Consider the following 19,592-nt stretch of genomic DNA (forward strand, 5'->3'; position numbering starts at 1 on the left):
GTGTCTTTGCCAAAGTCTATTTTTTACTGCATTTTCTATTCCAGTTTTGCACTGCAAAAGGTTTTGTTTGTGCCGTATAGTTTCTTTCAAAAGTTACTCCTCCTTTGGTCTTCTTGTCTTTCCTGCACATAATATTATCATAATCTTCCAGTCCTTTGGGATAGTGCACCAGCTTTCTAAGATGCTTATTATATGGTTTTGAACTTTAAAAACAAAAAATGGTGTGATTTTCTAGGTTTGCTCATTTTTGTATTAATGTACAGATGTCAAAGACATCTGATTACATTCCTGATGCAGTATCTCAACCCTGACTTGTTTTTTTATACTTCTTGTCTCTCAATTCTTATTTATTCTGTCCTATATTCTTTTTCCTATCCATACCTAACTAACATGTTTGTGTTAGCATACCCATGTTTCTTCTCTAGAATCCTTTTACTAAGCTAGTACATAATTTTTTGTTCCTTATTCCCCTTCAGGTCCCCTAAGGGAAAAAAAAAATCATCTTTATGTAATAACTTAGTGAAAAATATCCCCTAATTGAGGAAGGCAAAAAAGTCCAGATGACACAGTCAGTCACAGATTTATTTACAGAATTTTTTCTATAGAAGTGGAGGCTTTTTCGTATGAGAAGGTTCTCTATAAGGTAATTAATAAAAAGAGTTTGTTAATTAAAAGAATAAGGTGTTTTTACAAATGTTGATACTGTGGAAAAAGCTTGCAAACCTTGGCATGGATGATCATTTATAGCAGACTTCAGCAATTTGCATAAATAAAGCTTTTGGAGAGGAAATTAAATTGGAAAAGGTTATGGAACAGGATTTGGAAAAACCTCAAGGCACAGAGACATTGAAGAAGCTTCTGTCCAGTTGCAGAGCAGAAGGGACTCACATGCAGCACCTGTCAGAGCTGAGGATAGAAATGACAGCAGCAATGCTGCTGCTGATCTGGCTGCTCTGTGGTGTGACTTCTTGCTGACCTCATTGCCTGTCAATGGTGTTTAACATCTTACCTCACCAGTTTCCAGAAAGGCCCAAAATTTACAACCTGAGAGTGACTTTCTATCATGTTCAGTGTATGGACATTTTTTAAAAACCTTTCTCTCTCAAAACTGGTGTACTTTTTGTAGGTTCAGTATTTATTTTCTTCACTGTCATAGAGCTGTCTGTCTTAAAGAGTTCCACTGAGTAACGTGAAGGAAGGATTGCAAATTAGAATGTTTGTTTACAGGCATTGGAAGAAATTACACTTGAGTTCTTCAATCCTTACTCATATAACAGTTATTAGAGATGAAATATCTGTTTTACTCTAAAATAATGTTTTGAGAAGAGGGAAGAAGTCATTGCTTGACATTTTCACTAAGCTTTGTTAATGTGTATGTATAGATATTTCATAATATTGTAGTTCTGTGCTTCTCAACACTGAGGAAAAAAATCCCTGTAGTTTATTTAAAAATCATAATATACACTTTAATTACATATCACATTTTCCTTTGAGTAGCATCAGTGAATATCTTTAGCAAGTACACTTCAGTCACTGAAGTAGATGACTTTTTGTTGCTGAAACTGAGAACAAATCCTTGACATTCTTGCAATAACATAAGGATAACACTGTCATCAACATTAGATTCTTATGCTAGTCTGCCTTTCTCAAATAGGTGTTTGGAAGAGGAGTAAAAGAAACACCAGAGATAAAAAAGAAGCTGTGGAGAAAAGAAAGGATAGTTGTCAACATGCCAATGAAAATCTATTTTCAAAATATAGGCTAGCGCAAGCAACTTGTTAGTGACACTGGATAGAAATTGGAAAAGTGAACATAATGAGCCATAAGAATAAAAACATTCAATGGGATATATTACCGTTTAATTTATGTGACCTTTACAGCCTCCTAAGAATCACCTTTACTTTCTATTTGGAGCCATTAATCCATTGGATCCTAATAAATTAATTTGGGACCTCAAGTAACCTTCCTCCTGTTTGTCTAAAATCCTAACCTTCTTGTAATTGCTTGCCCAACTGTAAAGTAAGATATAAATGAAAATAGGACATTTAAAATGTTCAGCATTGCTTCTTCCATGCTGACAGTAGCATTGGGTCAATAAGTTTTTTTCTTGCCAGGTGCAGCAAATGATGTTTGTAGCAATATGACAGAGATCCAGTCTGACATAAACTTCTCAGAAGTGAGAAGCTGGATGACACCCTGTAAAAATATCAAGGCAGATTGGATAAAATAGTAATTCTTTATCTACTAGTTAAGTCATGGTATGCATTGGATGGAAATGGATTTGCTTCCCCTGGAGTGATTTTGATAAGAAATGATTGCCATTTCCTATATTGACGAATATAGGAAAGTGTCTATATATTGGAAAGTGCAGAAAGTGTCTGCATATATTGTTTTATGTGTACTCTTGTACACATAATAAAAGCTGTATCTTTATGGATTTATTTCTTAGCCAGCTTTTAGACATTGTTATTAACAGAAGATGGGAGATTCAGATTTTTCTCATGACTTTGTAACCCAAGAATTGTAAGGAGAGTCTATCACATATAGATGTATCTATCACATTTTTTGATCTTTTATGGTGTTCTCCTCCCTCTAAGTGATTTGAAATCTGGTGATAAGAATGCACAGATCATCTGGTTCTTGATATACAAAAAAGAGTAACTTTATTGAAAATAACTTTCTGTGAGGGAAGAGGAAAAAAATCATGGATTTTGTGGCTTAAACCTGGCAGGGAGTAAGCACCACACAGCTGCTCCGTCACTCCCCCTCCTGTGGGATAAGGGTGAGAAAGGGAAGGGTAAAAGTGAGAAAACTCATAAAGACACTTTAATAGAAAAAGCAAAAGCTGCTCACACAAGCAAAGGAAAGGAAGGCAGTTAATTCACCATTTCCCATGGGCAGGCAGGTGTTCAGCCATTGCCAGGAAAGCAGGGATCCATCACATGTGGCAAAGGTGATGTGGGGAGACAGACTACATTGCTCCTGATGTCATCCACTTCCTTTTTCCCCCCAGATTTATTGCTGAGCATGAAGTCAGATGACGTGGTACATCCCTCTGCTTAGTCAGGGTGGCCTGTCCTGGTTGTGTGTCCTCTCATCTTCTTGTGCATCCCCGGTCTACTCACTGGAGGGATGGGGTAAGGGCCAGAAAAAGGCCTCAACACCAGGCAAGTGCTGCTTAGCAAGAAGGAAAACATCCCTGTGGTATCCACACTGTTCCCAACAAAAATCCCAAACACGGCACAATAAAAGGTACTGCAAAGAAAATTAATTCTACCATAGACAAAATCGGTACAATGAGAAAATGAATAGAGGGATTCTAGTATGTTATGCACCTAGTGGGATTAAGTGGTGAGATTTGTTTTTGCCTTAGTTGAATAACATTTTTAAGTATTAATTATTTTACAGAAATACTTTGTGTTTGTCCAAACTATTACTTTATAATGACAAAAAACTATATGAAAAATATCTCAGGTATATGCTGCACATATCTCTATATATTTCACATTTTGAAAGGGTTTGCCTTCAAATACACAGAATTATCAAATTTCTGTTGCCCTAAGAAGAACAGGTTTTTTTTTCCAGATAGTGTTCTTAGGTATCTGGGTGGTATATACGTCATTATTTCAGTTATATCAATATCATATCAGAGGCTGAGATGGAAATATATTTATAACTGAACAGACACTTTGAGAACATTTCTAATTCTAAGAATGGGAACTAGAGAATTTCTTTTTTTTTTTTTTTTGCAGTCCTCTTGTGGTTACTCATTTGTGATCTCTACAAGAGAGAATTCACTTGCTGTTCTTGAGATTTGGTAAATTTACAGAAAAATATTTTTTAGAGAAAAATGTGTAGATACTGCCTAGTACAGCATCACTTATTCAGAAATTATATCAAAATATTGCATATAATATAGGACAAGGTAGGAATAAGTCTCTGTAACACTTTACAAAGTCTTAACTGCAAAGATTAATATATCATTAATGACTTGTAAATTCTTTCCATTTAAAAAGAGGACTGTTGTTTAAAAAAACATAAAGTTAAATTATCAGCTGTCCATATTTTAGTGAAAACAGTCCCTTGTTCTAAAAAAACAGTCTCAAAAACCCAAAACTCAGAGACCAGATGGTAATTAACAGGCATAAGTTATTCCTATATACTAATTGTATTTCTCTTGTACAATTTCTATTCAGTCACATTAAATACAAATAAACAATATTTTTTATAGAAATATGTTTTTAATTCTATTTGACTTCCAATTGTAATTAAATGATAAACATTTGTTTTGCAATTATAACAGTATTTTATTCATCTTAGATCCAAAAAAGAAAAAAAAAAAAAGAGAGGTAATTAGAAACTGTTGTAAATATTGCATGCATCAATTACTTATTTAAAACCACAGAATTCACAGTACATCAGGTATATTGCTATAAATCATTGAGTTTTACTGGGATAATTGTAATCCTACAGGAATATGTCAGGAAAAATATTGATTTTCTAGCTGTTTGTGGGAATGTATCATTTTAATTAGGACTGTTTGTTGTTTAACAAAGGAAGTAATTGAATAAACCTATAAAGTATGAATCCATCTTCCCTTTGACCATGACAGCTACTTTGCTATTCTAAAACAGTATTCCTAAACTCTCAGACAGCTCCTTGTGATCTTGCTAGCTAAATGTGACATCATATGCATTGTTTGGATTTTGTTTTCTGGATTTTTGGTTTTGTTGTGGGTGCAGTTGGAGTATTACTGGATCAAAACATCAAGACTCATTGTCACTTTGGATATGGTGTGGACAGGTCAAGAATCTGCCTAGCAGGGCCTCTTGCAGGTTTGTATTTTCAGTTTGGACTAAAAAGAGCTGTTACATAAAAATTAGTCTGGCTTGATGTTACACGGGATGTGCAGGGCTGGCCAGTACTGGTTGAACAGCTAATATTGGTTGCTGTTTTATTAGTGTCCATCAGCCATGTAAAAGGAATCTGTTGTGATAGAGGAAAAAAAAATAAAGGAAGAAAGAAAAAAACACAGAAAAAATTAGCAGAGGTTATTGGAGGGGACTTATCAGAGAAACAGAAGTGAATTTCATTGAAACACAATATTGAAAAGAATGAGCAATAAAATAAAAAATTAATATCAAAACAAAGTGTTGTTAGTTTTTGCTTGTTTTCTCTTCAGAATATATTTTCTATCTTCATATAATATTCCTGCTAATATATACTTTGCTGAATAAGCATCCCTACAGCTGCAAAATTTTTACATGCACACATACTTACATATACAGAAACAAAACAAATAAGACTCTGTACCCAGAACTGGAACCTTTACGAGCTATCCAACCACCTCTCAGATGGCACTTACAATAAAGCCTTTACTGTCTAAAAAGCTCCAGTGTTGTAATCCCAATTCCAGAGCCATTCATGGAACTTCCTGACAGAATTCAGATGAAAAAGAAACTAGCTAACACTAAAAATCTTTACAAAAGAATTTTCTCCATATTTCTCAAATTTTTATTTTATCTTGATATTCTGTTACTCCTAGTTCCTGATTATTTTAACAAATAATTACAGACCATTTATTTGCTTGTATGACTCGTTACTTCATTCATCTAGATTTCAGTTTTATCCAAAAGGAGAATTTCTCATTTCTCTTGGCTGAAAAGGATCATCCAATGCTCGTTTTAAATAATATGCCAATAAACACTGTAGGTGCTGTATATCACCTGCCAATTGCCAGTTCACTCTATTCCAGTGTTCCAGTTCCAGTTCAGAAGACTGGTTGGCCAAAAACTGTTACGTTTCAAAAAATAACATGTTGTCAAGGTAAACCTTACATAAGTTCTCAACCAACCAACCAAAACCAACTACAAACCAAGCTAAACCAAAACAAACAAACAAAAAAAAAAAAAAAAAAAAAAACAAACAACCAAAACAAAAAAAAATCAAACCAAAAAATAGTAGAAAGTTACTTTGAAAATATCTCAGATTAATTCCAAGGTCTGGGTAGTTTTGCAGGCATTTTTCAGTTTTCTTCCCCTTGCAGCTCTTTTAAGTATAAGGTAATCTGTAATTACATGGGATTATTCCTGGCTTTCTTAAGTCAAATCACTGTGTCCATTCATTTTCAGTTGTTCTGGAAGATCTCTACTTTCTGAGTTCAAGCAAATATAGCTGCACACACACCACTATGGGCTAATCATTCCTTTTAATTTACACGGAGTCAGACTTTTTTGGTTGCTACTTAGTCCCTCTTCTTGCAAAAAGTCATTACTTTGGAATGTCTTTATGCCTTACACCATGGATATTGCTACTTTATGACTTGCTGCTAAGCAAGATTTAGGTGTAGGAAAGGAGATGCAGGGTGCTGATTCCCTTCAGTCCTAATTTTTCTTCTCACTCTCCACTTTATCCTGTTTGTCAGTATGAGCGCTGTTAAATTACTGATTCTCCAGACACTGAAACTGTGAAACAAACCTTCAAGTTGCAACCCCTCATGCAGAAGTTGCAAATGTCCTCCTGAGTTTGCCTTATTTCTTGGATGTTTTGAAGAAAAGGGCTGCTTCTGCTGACCCACATCACTTCACTTAATATTCCATTGACGCACAGGTTTGTTTCTTCATTTGGTGCAGCAAAGCAGATATTTTCCCTATGGACTAAGGAGATTTTTCTTGTTACTCTATTTTGTAGTTGCTCATTAGCTCACACTCAATTATGTCATTGTTCTGTTGTGGCATTGGAGCCCCTGGGTGAGCATGGATAGGTTGGATTCAGTCTACACAGGGACACTCAGCCAAGGTTATCCAGTTCTAAATGCAGATGTATCACTGGCCAGAAAGCTGGATGGGGCTGAGGCCTCAACCAATCACATGTGTAATTGAGCTCCTATAAAAGGAGCTGGAGGAATAAACTGGAGGCTGTTTGTCACATGGAGCTTTGGGGTGTGTGTGTGTCGTCCCTGTCTCCAACCACTGACCCCACAAAATGTGGATTTTAAACCTAATATTCTATTACTTGAGTTATGCAGCTAAAATAATTTCAGTATATTTATATCTCGCCAGAGCATTGCTTTATCCTACAGGTAGGAGCTTACTATTGTTTTCTTGTGTACCACACATCCTCCTTACTGAGAAGGCAAATGATCTCACTTGACTAATAGTAAATGTGTTGCTAGTCATATATTAATGACCTCACCAAGCAGGCTTGGAACAGGGCACACAAGTATGGGATACAGAATAAAAGCCTCTCAGAAGAAGTTAAATGAAAGACCACTCAGTATTGTATGCTGAGACTTCAGAAGGTGCAATTTGCCTTCTTGCCTATGACATAATTTCTCTGCAATCACAGATGATCTAGAATGACAGAACAATATTTTATTATTGTGTTCTGTAGAGTCAGTAGAAGACAGTATATTCCTTTTCTGTATCATAGATGAAGCAGTAGTGAACACCATAAAGATTGCTAGTGTTGCTGTAACTAATGATCCAAGATGTTATAGATGAGGTATAACTCTTTTAATAATGTCTATATATTTTGCTAGCCTATCTGGATGTATTTGACAAAAATGAAAACCGTAATCCAAAATATTCTTACAGGCAGAGAAACACTTTCTATCTGAAATTGAAAAAAAGGGAGTTTATACAGAAGTTGAAGAAATTTCTCTAATTTAAATTGGATAGCTATCAATTGCATTAATTCTGCAAAGAAAAAATGTATATACATATATATTTGCCACCAGTGAAATAGACTGGTATGAACATAGTGTTGTGGAGGATAACAAGAGATATTTAGCTCTCAAGGGAAAGAGACATTTAGTTTGTTTATAACCTGCAGACATACAGAGGTTAAAAGGGAAGGGAGAGAGAATGTGATGCACAGTAAAAAGATAAACTCACTTGAGTTCATTGTTTTTTTCTCCGAGATGAGTTTTGAAGTTCTGTTCCAGGTTTATCTTTGAAAGGTGTTTTGTTGGTTACCCTTGAAGATCAGGAGAGAAAGACCACAGAGGAAATAACTGTTTTGAATAAAATCCTTTTAGTGGCAGCTAGATATAGCCCTTACCAATTACCCATGCAAGGTCATTTCCAGTCCAAGTGATTGCTGATTTCCACTCATGTATTTCTCAGAAAAGCACACAGCAAAGAGTGTGAAATGTGCAACATTATGTGGGGAAAAGAAAAAAAAAGTAGAATTCAGTGATTTAGTTCTCCAGAGAAGTGTTCTTCTTGGGAAAAGTTTCTCCTGACATTATCACATTATTGATGCCGGCCTTACAAGTGTTTTTCAGCACATTGATTTTTTTCCTGAAATAATTTTCAAGTATTTGTTTTTTTCAAGAAGTATTCTATGTCGATGACACTTGGACAGGAAAGAGTAGTCATGTCCTTATTTGGCTTTTATCACAAATCTAGTGGCTCTCTTCAGGCTTTCTCTGCAATAGTCCAATATTATTACTGTCTCCTCAGATGCTATGGTCAAAACCAAAAAGTGACAATATATAGAAGGCCAGCAAACTAACATATATATCTCTGTATAATCATCAAACATGACAAATGTATAAAAAAAAAAGTTGTACAATACAAATATGTTCTTAAACGTCAAAAGATTTGTCCAGTGAATATTTCTGAAACCCACAGGTTTAACTGACTTTTCCAGCTCAGCTTGGGAGTCCAACAGAATCTATTGCATTGGCCTGACCTCTTGTACCTTGAAAGCTGAGACACAAACAGAGATTGTATAAAGCATAGACCTATACTACAGAAGGCATTCAGAAAACACTTGATCCAAGTGTGGAACCCAGGGTCAGACTATGCATAATTTAATTTATCTTATCAATGTCTACCTCCCTTTTTATACAGTAGAGATAGTATGTGTATAAATGATGTTTTCTGAGCATGAAAAGCACTCTTGAATGCCACTGTAACTATAGTAGAGTTTTACAGCGCACAGAAATATTCTTAAGTGAAAATTTCCTTGCCTCCAAAATTTCTAATTGACCTGTGTCCATCATCAGTTTATCGGGTCCATTCTTATGTTCTACTTAAGAGCAGATATCCTTTCACAATACCAGTCAAGACACATCCTTTTCATTACAGAGATATGCAAAAAAAGGTAATTTTTTTTAATATGATTTGCAGGTTTTTGCATTTAATCCCTCTGGAAAAGTAATTTTGAAAAATGTCAGATGCAGCCTGCTGTGTAGTGGTTTAAAGCAAGAACCATTTGAGATGAAGGAGCTCTTCTTGCATGCCTCATACAACAGATAGTTTCACATTGCATAGGCAACAGCAAATATTTTAATTCCTGAATTGAAAACACTTCATGATGCTGCAGTGTACTGCAGGTTGTCTAATGCAAGGCACAAAAGGCTACAGACTGTTATAAACTATGCATGTATCTGTTATATTCTTCAGAGATTTCTTGTCATGGTTTGACATTTGTAACAGCTTATGAACAAGCTTATAAAGGAGGATCCATAATTCTGACTTGCTGAAAGTGAAGAAATTTTGATCATTTCATCCAGCCACAGCAAACTAGTATAATGAATATTAACACTCCTTACAAATTTTTTTCCCATAATATCAGATCATCATGGTCCAACAAACACCAGTTACCCCATGAGGAGACTTTTGCTTTCCTAGTTTAACTGAGAACAATACAAAAAGCCATAGCAGAATTTTAGCATGCTAAAATAAAGTAATTGACACAAGGTGAAATTTCAGGCACTTTAGGAAACATTTATAGGAAAGAAATCCAAATGCATTGCAAATGTACCTTCTTGTCTTTCAAGATTTTATTTTTCTTCCAAATATGAGTTTTATGAAATTTGTCAATAACTGAATGAATTTTGCAATACATACACTTTTATTTAAATAAACTTGGGAAATAAAATCATGTATTTTACGAACTTGCTTAAAATTTGATCCCCTTTTTAATTTCAGCTGTGGTTTTTCATGAGAAATGGTTGCTTCCATTTCTTCCTGACTGCTAAGAAAGAATGTAATCCTTCTGCTATCATCTAATTAGCAGGAATGTGACTATCCATGCTGCAGGCACAGGCACTAACACAAGTTTGAGGAGCCACTGTGTAGACATCAATGAACACTTTATTAAATTACACAGTTTTCTAAGCAGGCACAGTCTCTCAATGCCCCAATTCTTTACGCTTTAGTGAACTGCCTCTGCTCTCTAAAGCTGTAAGGTTTCAGCCTGAGCTGAAGATATAAACTCCTGATGAGATTAGAGTGAGTTTTTAGATATTTGGCACGCTTCTGTGCTTATTCTATTTCCCTAATAAGGCTTAGAGTATGCTGGCAGGTGAAAGCATTGGATAGCAAAGGCTAGGAGATTTAAAATTCCACCTGCCCTGAAGGAAAAGAATGTCTTTCTCTTAACTGTTCAGCATTATTCATTATAATTCACCCTGCTCAGGCAAATTTCATTAGAGGGGGAAAGAATAGTCACCAGGTCTAGATATTCAATGATCTCTCAGGTTTTATTCTTGGCAAAATTAACATGGAATTTTCTGATATTTTTATTTCCTGAAAAGCCATGGTCTGTCAAAGATGAAATGTAAGGAAAAATAAAAAGAAAATAGGGATAGACGGAGGAAGTGGCGGAAGGAAGGAAGTGGCGGAAGGAAGTGGCAGAAGGAAGTGGCGGAAGGAAGGAAGTGGCGGAAGGAAGGAAGTGGCGGAAGGAAGTGGCGGAAGGAAGGAAGTGGCGGAAGGAAGGAAGTGGCGGAAGGAAGGAAGTGGCGGAAGGAAGGAAGTGGCGGAAGGAAGGAAGGAAGTGGCGGAAGGAAGTGGCGGAAGGAAGGAAGTGGCGGAAGGAAGTGGCGGAAGTGGCGGAAGTGGCGGAAGGAAGGAAGGAAGGAAGTGGCGGAAGGAAGTGGCGGAAGGAAGGAAGGAAGTGGTGGAAGGAAGTGGCGGAAGGAAGTGGCGGAAGGAAGTGGCGGAAGGAAGGAAGGAAGTGGCGGAAGGAAGGAAGGAAGGAAGGAAGGAAGGAAGGAAGGAAGTGGCGGAAGGAAGTGGCGGAAGGAAGTGGCGGAAGGAAGGAAGGAAGTGGCGGAAGGAAGTGGCGGAAGGAAGTGGCGGAAGGAAGGAAGGAAGGAAGGAAGGAAGGAAGGAAGGAAGGAAGGAAGGAAGGAAGGAAGGAAGGAAGGAAGGAAGGAAGGAAGGAAGGAAGGAAGGAAGGAAGGAAGTGGCGGAAGGAAGTGGCGGAAGGAAGGGGCGGAAGGAAGGAAGGAAGGAAGGAAGTGGCGGAAGGAAGGAAGGAAGTGGCGGAAGGAAGGAAGTGGCGGAAGGAAGTGGCGGAAGGAAGTGGCGGAAGGAAGGAAGTGGCGGAAGGAAGGAAGTGGCGGAAGGAAGTGGCGGAAGGAAGGAAGGAAGTGGCGGAAGGAAGTGGCGGAAGGAAGGAAGGAAGTGGCGGAAGGAAGGAAGGAAGTGGCGGAAGGAAGGAAGGAAGGAAGGAAGGAAGGAAGGAAGGAAGGAAGGAAGGAAGGAAGGAAGGAAGGAAGGAAGGAAGGAAGGAAGGAAGGAAGGAAGGAAGGAAGGAAGGAAGTGGCGGAAGGAAGTGGCGGAAGGAAGTGGCGGAAGGAAGGAAGTGGCGGAAGGAAGTGGCGGAAGGAAGGAAGTGGCGGAAGGAAGTGGCGGAAGGAAGGAAGGAAGGAAGGAAGGAAGTGGCGGAAGGAAGTGGCGGAAGGAAGTGGCGGAAGGAAGTGGCGGAAGGAAGTGGCGGAAGGAAGGAAGGAAGGAAGGAAGGAAGGAAGGAAGGAAGGAAGGAAGGAAGGAAGGAAGGAAGGAAGGAAGGAAGGAAGGAAGGAAGGAAGGAAGGAAGGAAGGAAGTGGAGGAAGGAAGTGGCGGAAGGAAGGAAGGAAGTGGCGGAAGGAAGTGGCGGAAGGAAGTGGCGGAAGGAAGTGGCGGAAGGAAGGAAGTGGCGGAAGGAAGGAAGTGGCGGAAGGAAGGAAGGAAGGAAGGAAGGAAGGAAGGAAGGAAGGAAGGAAGGAAGGAAGGAAGGAAGGAAGGAAGGAAGGAAGGAAGGAAGGAAGGAAGGAAGGAAGGAAGTGGCGGAAGGAAGTGGCGGAAGGAAGGAAGGAAGTGGCGGAAGGAAGTGGCGGAAGGAAGTGGCGGAAGGAAGTGGCGGAAGGAAGGAAGGAAGGAAGTGGCGGAAGGAAGGAAGGAAGTGGCGGAAGGAAGTGGCGGAAGGAAGTGGCGGAAGGAAGTGGCGGAAGGAAGTGGCGGAAGGAAGGAAGGAAGGAAGGAAGGAAGGAAGGAAGGAAGGAAGGAAGGAAGGAAGGAAGGAAGGAAGTGGCGGAAGGAAGTGGCGGAAGGAAGTGGCGGAAGGAAGTGGCGGAAGGAAGGAAGGAAGTGGCGGAAGGAAGTGGCGGAAGGAAGGAAGGAAGGAAGTGGCGGAAGGAAGGAAGGAAGGAAGGAAGGAAGTGGCGGAAGGAAGGAAGGAAGGAAGGAAGGAAGGAAGGAAGGAAGGAAGGAAGGAAGGAAGGAAGGAAGGAAGGAAGGAAGGAAGGAAGGAAGGAAGGAAGTATCAAATACTAAAAAGCTATAACTGCTTTGGGATTTCAGTTAGGTTTTATAATACACGAAGCAGAGGACTACCTTCTTTGTAAAAGAAATTCTCTACTAATAGTAAATATGGATCTTTTAGAAGAGAGCATGGCTACAGGTTAAACACAAAGAAGATTTTTATTTAGGAAGATATACATGGGATGAATTGGAGGAAGAAAGAGCTAAATTCACTATCGGGGAAAGTATAGCAGACAATTTATGGGATAAATGCAATTACAAATTCTTATGGAGGGAAATTCAGAGGTCTAGCAAGACCCTCTCTAAACCATGTGTCTAGGACTGTATCATTTGATGTGGAAAAGCATGTTATGCTGGCTGGCAAGCAAGAGAATTTCAGTTGCTCTCAACCCACAAAAGCAAATCTAAAGCCACTTCAGAGATTAAACCAGATAAATGGAAAAGGATGTAGTTGATCTGGAATGAACAATCCATACTCTTACAGGAGAATAGGGTGACCAGTGGTAGCAGTGGCACCAGACATAGAAAGACGTAATGAAAAGGAATAATGGCATGGAAAAAAAAAGGATAGAATTCAATGGGATGAAACTTGAAAATATCTTGAGAAATACTCTGGTCATACCAGCTACAGGCAGCCCATTTCAGAAAGCAGTTTGCTCGGACTGTTCTTAAAATCCTTCAGTCACATCTCATTTCAGCTGCCAGATATCCCTGCAAATATATAGGAAGCTTTAGTTAACACTTAACCTAAATCACCGTGGCTGTGAATGAAGTAAATTGCTTAGACTATCAGTGGTGTGCATTGAAAATAATTTCTTAATTTCAAGAAGTGGTTCTAAAAACTACAACCATAGCCCTTTCTTCCTTTTATTTTCTTTCTGTAGACTGGGTAGCTAGGTGTAGTTGTTCTTTCCTTAAAAATTATTTTTTTTCCTAATATTTTGTTGCTAGCCTGATGTCTAATAATTTGCATGTTATAAATAATTAGATGTGTGCTCAAAACGGAGTGCTGAATTTACAATGGGGCTGAGTGGAGAGGAAGGATTATTTCATACTTCTTAAAAATAATATTCCTGTCCACATATCTTCTTTCCCATTTTCTTTTTCTTCTTTTTGAAGACAAGTGATAAAAAATCCACTATATGGAGATTGTTCAGAACCATCATACTTCTTCTGCATTATATTCTCCAGACCTGTGCCTGGGTACTTGTTGGGAGGACAGGGTTAAAAGCAGAAGAATGTCGAAGGGGAATGGTAGAATCTCTCAGGAGACCTTGCTTCGGGGAATGCCACGGTCTGGAGAATAACAATGCAGGAAACGTCACATACTACACCTACTGCTGTTGATGTCTGTCGGTGGTTTGAGAGATTTGGAGGCAGTCTCACAGACGTGCTTGAGCTCCCTGCTTTGGGAGAGATCAAAGCAAAGATCATAAAAGCCACAGATGAGATCAGAGCATGGTGGTAAACTACATGTGCACAGGGCCCTGAGAAATGTGTGTAAACAGCAGGGCTGCTGTCCATCAGAGTGGACTGAGCCTGATGGTGCCTGCATTCCCTCCTGGCTGTCTCTGCCCAGTGTTGCTTCAGGATCCTCTGGTTAGTGAGTAATGAAATTATTTTATTCTTTTCATTTCAGACATGGGTTTTTGGTTGTTCTGGCTGCCTGCCTGTGTCAGCTCAACACAATCGTTTATTGTTATGCTGTGCAACCTCTTATGATCTTTCCACTTTTTTGCTACATCCTGCAAATTTCAGATAGTGGCTTTATTTTTTTTTTTAATACTTTGATTTTCTTTCTTTAATTCAGCAGGGAGGGCTTATACACCCTATAAATTTACTAAATTAACTCTATACTTTTTCATCTTTATCATGCAGAAGAGTACTGAGTAGCTACCCTGTGGAACTTTGACTCAGTATATGCAATCAGATAGGAAAGAGTTGTCTAGAAGGGAGATCAGAGTGCCACATGTAATAAAATGCAGGGAGTACCTCACAATTTACAACAAATAGAAAGATTCAAATAACGTTTGCATGTTCACAAGCCACCCACAATTAGTCACTGCTGCATGTATGACTTCTCCCCCAAAACTTTAGTGACAGTGGTAAATTTAACTGTCTATGTAGAAAACTGCTATAATAGTGTGGCACTCTCAATGTCTTACTGTCAGAAAAGGTATATTCACTGTATGTAGAAAGCTAAGAATTATTGTTAGCTATTGTTATCCAGATAACCTAATTAACACAAGAAATCCTCATTCATAAACAGTCAAAATTGTTATGCAAAATAACTTACTAATGCCTTCTGCCTTTTCTCTGGTCTGCTTCTGCTCACTCTTTGAATGTCCCACTCTGTCTTAAGCCTAAGGGTTCCACTCTTCTGTAAGAAGACAAGGGAGATGTTTTGATGAGGCACCCAGAGATTTTTAGAAGGTGGAAGACTATATTCTTCACAGGAGGGGAACTGGGAGGAGTGGGTTTCAATACCTTTCTCCTCTTCAGTTTAACATCATTGGAGTTATCTTTTCCATGTTTTGGATTTCTCTTCATTTAACTATAGTTGTGGATATCCAATTACTGAACTACCAGTGGAACATAGATTGCATCCTTAACCTTCCACTTTGAATTTAGTATAGTGCATGTTTACTTGTTTTGGTTTTTTTTAACAGTTAGAATTTTTAGTACATAAATATACTTTAAAAAAAGACATAAGGCATGCTTATATATAATCTCCCGTAGCCCAAAAAATCGGCTTCTCTGGCAAAAGTTGTAAAGTTCAGTATTTCCTTTTCCTTTGTTTTCTCTGCTTGTTTGTCAGTACCTTTCTCCCCAAAACACTCCTTTGAATGAAGTAGTTTTGAGGATTAGGAAATATTATTAGTATTAAAAATTATAATAACTTATCCCTGAAATGGTAGTTGTTGGGCTTTTTTTAGTGTAGCATTGGACTGTGTATATTCAACTCAAATTCCTAAGCAGATTAATGGTTACAGGACTTCATAAAAAAGACTGAATTATAGGGTTCAAAGGTATAACTGACTACTTTGCAAATTCCTGTTATAATTCAATAATTTGAAGTGTGGTCACTGTGATGTGCAAGAGTTCTGCTAGAAGCTATGAAATAAGCAGCTTATTGACAATTTACCAATTATCTTCTTAGTTCAGAATCAAGCAATTAAATTACGAATCACTTCAGTTGACTCCATTGGGATATAATACATAAAGTAATAAAGATAAATCTATAATACAAGAAATTATGAGATTAGAATCCATTATGAATTGATCATTTGACAGACCTAATTTGTCTGTTTCAAGTACTCTTAAAATTCTTTATAGAAATGTATAGTCTTCTTTTCCCTTAAGGCAAATCTAACACCAATGGGTTGCACATACAGAAAGATTTGCTGTGTTTTGAGTTGCAGGCTGTTGCAAAACTTTCTTTTTAAACTGCTTGCTTCATGACACTATGCTCTAAAGCATTAGAATTTCTGATTTTGATAGAGATGGCAAATAAATGAGCACAACTAAATTACCTGAGCTGAAGGCTCTTTGTGAGGCTCAGTGAACATACAGATTTTTTTGCACTTAGCTGTCCTGTTACTTCTATTTTTACTAGCTTGTTAAATAGTCCTTATTACTTCAAATCTTAGCCAGAGGTTTGAATTTTATTTCTGACACCATAAATCAGGAACCAGAGTTCTAATGAAATAGAGGCACCTTAGCAAGTTGCCTCTATTGCCTAAGTCAAGGAGGAGCCAAAATGTAGCAGTGGCACCAGACATTATGGGATTATGGCTCATGGCTGATGGCCATAGGAACTTTGGCACTAGGCTGAAGGCTGGAGGAACTATGGTACAAGGTCTGGAAACTGTGTTGGTAACTCTCTACCAGTGGCTGGAGAGGGCCAAAAAATTTGGTGAAGTAAGACAGAAAGTAAGAAAAGTTTCTCACTGTGGCTCTGTATAAGAATAGCACTGTTGGCATCAGCTCTGCAGAGCAAGTGCAAAACAAGAACAAAATATGCTCTGCTTGCTTCCAGTATATTAAAATTAAATATTATTCTCCTCATGAGATTCCAACACAATTTAATCTAATTTTTCAGAAAGCATCTTCAGTTCCAAAAATTTCTTTCTTTTGTACAAACATAGCAAAAAGGATTGAAAGACAAGATGAGAGCTGTGAGTGGCTCCCAGCTGAAAGAGAAATGGGGAAACAGGATATTGCATAAATATCTTTCCTTAAACAAGCTTTTTGAAATGTCACATAATTAAAATTCAGTTCAAGTTTGACCAAGGTCAAATACAGAACAAAATTCTTAAATGGTAGGTATTCTAAGTAAAATTTTTATTGTTTAAATTTGCTCCTCAAAAGAGAAATTTACTAAAATTTCTTTATTAAAAAAATAAACAAACACAGTCTTTTGATTTGTGTTAAATTTTCTATTTTAAATTTGGTTATGCTGAATTCCAGAAGGAACTATATATGAATACCAAAAAACAGACAAAACTAGGACAGAACTTAATCTAGAAATAAAATTCCTAGTGTAAAAGTTCTGTCTCCTGCACCAGTAAGTGGAACTTGGACACATGCATCAGTTAAAAGCTTTCAAGACCCATCTTATACAGATGTTAAGTCTTATGAGTTTCAAATTGCATGAAGTATGTTTTAGCATTGGAGGGAGTGGTTGAATGAATGAGGAGCAATATATAGTGTTTTTTAAATTTTGTAGAAGTTGAAAATCACATGAATACATTTTGAGCAGCATTAAAACATTTTTTTCTAAGTTCTGAGAGATATAGAAGTGATCAACCTATGGAAAGTACTGCCTAATGGTTTTAAAACTGTTACCTGAAAGCTAATGGTGATAGAAATTGTTCCAAGAAAACTCATTAGAAATAATACAAATCCACAAACCTGTATAAACAAGATCACAGTTGGGAACAATGTTCTTCTGTAGTAATTTTACTGTAATTTAGAAGGATATAACACAAAAATATGGGAATTACACGGGAGGATATTACCCAGAAATTGGACATATCTGATAGATTTTAAAAGCTGTAATTTTTTTTTCTTTTTTTCTTTTCTATTGTGACAAAAATTCTAGAAGTGATCATCTGGAAAAAGAGGTAGAGAGAGATTTGATGAGAAAGATTGGTGAAACAGTTTAATTTAAAACTATTTAAAGCTATTTTAAACTCTTTAAATTCTTTTTAAAATAAATACTTTAAGCCAGCAAAGCTATTTAAACTCTTCTGAGTTCTCAAATCCTCCCCTAAGTTAAATTTTTTTTCAAAAGTTTGACAGTTTTCCATCTTGTTTTCTAGGGAATTAAAAAGAAACGAAAAAACAACCACACAAACAACGAACAAAACCACCAAAACCCCTAAACGCCAAAAAAGCAAACAGACAAAAAATGTTTCTTCCTCCATTCACTCTTCCAGCACAGAATCCAGATATGCAATCTAATACAGAACTCAGATTTTTGTTTACTTTCTGTAGCTATGGATTAAAAGGTTTCCTTCATGTAATTGTTTTCAAATTTTACCTTTATACAATGCTTTTTATTAGTTTAGTCTGTTTTTTCTTTTTCGCTAGCTCATTTTTAAAGGTAAATGTTATTACTTTAGAGTAGACTACTATCAAGCTCATCACATTTAAAGCAGGAAACTGAACTCCAACAGGGCTCTCAAAGGAGAGAAAAGTCCTTGCTGGTATGTACATCCATTAAGCAGCTGTGCTTGCCAAGTACATTAGCTACTTTTGTGAGTTTAACAAATTTCATCTGAGCTTTCATTCTGCTGACCTAATTTAACAAGAAGGAAATTCAATAACAACCCCTAATATTGAAGCATTATTTCCCAAGAGGCATTTAACAACACTTCTACATCAAATAATAATGTGTGGATAATGGAATATATATACTGAGGGCAACAAGAAAGTGAAAAAAGGGAAAAAAAGAAAGGAAACACTTCCCTCCCACACACAGACACACACACACAAAAAGAGAAAGTGAGAGAAGAAAATTCTATATACCCTTTTCAAAAACCCACTAATTTTCAAAATTTTAGGGAAATTGAGAGAGAGAATTTCAACTTTGAATTTTTTAAAGTCTTTGAAAAAAAATATTTCTAATTATCGTGGAATAAATCATTGCCCTCTTCTCTCACTTAGTATACCTTTGTCTTAAATCTTAAATGAACACAAGTATGAGTTGTGATAAATTATTTCCAAGGTGGAGGACCTCCAGTTTGTACATGCTGATATAATTCAGTATATGTAGCATATTCATCATTAGTAACTTATATTAGAAGTGATTGTTCTGTGTATTAATCAAAGTTCACAAATAAGATAAATGTCAAAATTTCAGGAGAAAGGGAAAAGGGGTAAACGAAATTATACATAACTTGGTGTTTGTTTTGACTATTGAAATGTGTATCTGTTACTGAGAACAAGGCTGGGGCCAAAATCCTTGGTTTTGAGAAGTTGTTTGGACTTCCAAATGCTGGGAGAGAGGGGAGAATGTTCTCCTGAGTGAATATAACTTGAAGACAATAACTGGTTCCTGAAAAGTATCTGTTCAGTTATTAACAGTCCTGCCCACACAGTTTTTAAACTATATCACTATATTTCATAGTGTACCCGCTTTAAAAATCCTGACGTTTTATTATAAGCTCTTTTAATCAACAGAGGCTTACTGGAAATAGCTTGAGTAACACATCAATATCAAACTGAAATACAGGAAGAATTTCTGAAATGTTTACATAGCTCTTCTTTGAAAAATAAAAATATTTAAGATGATAGTGAAATATAGTGTAAAGTTATTGAAAGAAGAGCACATCGCTTACCTATTAAAATCACTGAAGAGGAGAAAAAAGAACTCAAGCTTGTTGCTATTTGAGTTTTTTGCCACTTGTGGAAGAATGTTCAACCATCATTGTTTTTTATGGGTATGTTAGGAAGAATAGCAAAACCACCCTGATTAACGTTTGCAGAAACTACACGCTATTAAGATGACAAGTCAAAGGTTATTATTGTTTACCGGAGGAAAC

At 37.1% G+C, this 19,592-nt stretch overlaps 1 protein-coding gene across 5 annotated transcripts in view; it reads left to right on the forward strand.

Annotated features, from left to right (window-relative positions):
- Positions 1 to 19,592, forward strand: part of CDH10 (cadherin 10) — a 95,360-nt gene that overhangs the window by 19,998 nt on the left and 55,770 nt on the right. Inside the window, exon 1 of one of the 5 annotated variants that reach the window (XM_014275789.3) lies at positions 3,014 to 3,252. The exons of the other annotated variants lie outside the window; for them this stretch is intronic. The gene's annotated coding sequence lies outside the window, so the exon portion shown is untranslated. Of the gene's footprint in view, positions 1 to 3,013; positions 3,253 to 19,592 lie in introns of those variants that run through there. 5 annotated transcript variants of the gene reach the window in all.

Source organism: Zonotrichia albicollis, chromosome 1, assembly GCF_047830755.1.
Source record: "Zonotrichia albicollis isolate bZonAlb1 chromosome 1, bZonAlb1.hap1, whole genome shotgun sequence".
Classification (NCBI taxonomy): domain Eukaryota; kingdom Metazoa; phylum Chordata; class Aves; order Passeriformes; family Passerellidae; genus Zonotrichia; species Zonotrichia albicollis.